The following is a 1233-nucleotide window of genomic DNA, read 5'->3' on the forward strand; positions in this document are numbered from 1 at the left end:
ATGGATGACACAGGCTCTCTGGGAGGGAAGCGGCTACTCCTGCTGTTCTTGGACTTGAACTTCCAGGATCCCCACAGGAGCTATGGCAGCGCGGCTGGCACAGGGGTCTCATGTGTGGAATGAGTGGTTCCGAACCACAGGAGTTGGCAGTGAGTAGGGGCAGTCAAGGTGTTTAGGGTAGGGACTGGACTGGGGCGAGACATAAACTGGTCTGCACACGATACTTCTATGTTTGCTCTATGTATGACTACATTCAGTCTGTAAATACTGTGGGCATTGTGGGCAATCAGTTATCTGGCGTTATGCTCTATTTTGTCTGCCATTACGACAAGATGACGAAAGGAACATAGTCATTTGGTTAATGCTAAAACAAGACACACACACTGTGTCGTTGTGGAGCAAAGGCGTACCATCACCAGAAATGCACCTGTGACAAGTACAGATATCCCGTAAGTGCAAGAGAAAGTAGAACTGGAGTGTGAAGGCTAAGAGACACAACACCACAGGTACCGGCTATATGAGACACTTGAAGGTTGTCTACTGTAGATTCAGGAATGGACTCCGTGAGGACACAACACCAAAACAGAAGAGGGCAGGAGCTGCAGCATCCAGTTCCTCATAAATATTTTGTAAAAACAAAATATGGTGTTACACTCTGCCCTTTCGTGGAACTCTGCTGAATATTGCGGCGTTGTCCGGTAACTCTCCGGAATTCCACAGTGTGAAACTCCGCAAACTCTGCTCAGGCCTACTTTTACTTCTGCACACCTATTGGGGATCCATTGGATTCTCTGTGCAGTGTAGTTCATTTTATTACACTATATAGAGAGCCAGCTTCCTACATATAGGAATAGCCCTGTGCTGTTCTCAGCATGGGTCACGGAACTTCTGCAAGAATTTGACGACCAGGCATTGTCCTATGACAACGACACATATTTGATTGATGATGACCTTTCTACTCACTTGAGCTGACTGCATAGTTCTTGGATTTGCTCACATGGGCTACAAATTGAATTATAAAAAAATAACCCACCTATTCTAGGAGGATGAGCTGTCAAGTGAAGGCAAAAGCCTTGCGACACATTTCTTAGAGACTGGAGCCAGAATGGACTCAGAGATTTCAAAGAGTACATTATAAAGCACAAGGCACTTTAGGGACAGGTGGCTAAGCTGAAATAATGCTTGCCACAGACTCATGTGATTCATACCTTGAATCATCAATTTATAGGAAAA

General features: G+C 45.3%; 1 pseudogene; it reads left to right on the top strand.

The window, feature by feature from the left end:
* The first annotated feature begins 332 nt into the window (after nucleotides 1-332).
* LOC146864179 (large ribosomal subunit protein eL37-like) lies at nucleotides 333-622 on the top strand (annotated as a pseudogene).
* The last annotated feature ends 611 nt before the right edge of the window (nucleotides 623-1233 follow it).

The sequence above is a fragment of the Triturus cristatus genome, chromosome 2_1 (assembly GCF_964204655.1).
Source record: "Triturus cristatus chromosome 2_1, aTriCri1.1, whole genome shotgun sequence".
NCBI classification, from domain to species: Eukaryota; Metazoa; Chordata; class Amphibia; order Caudata; family Salamandridae; genus Triturus; species Triturus cristatus.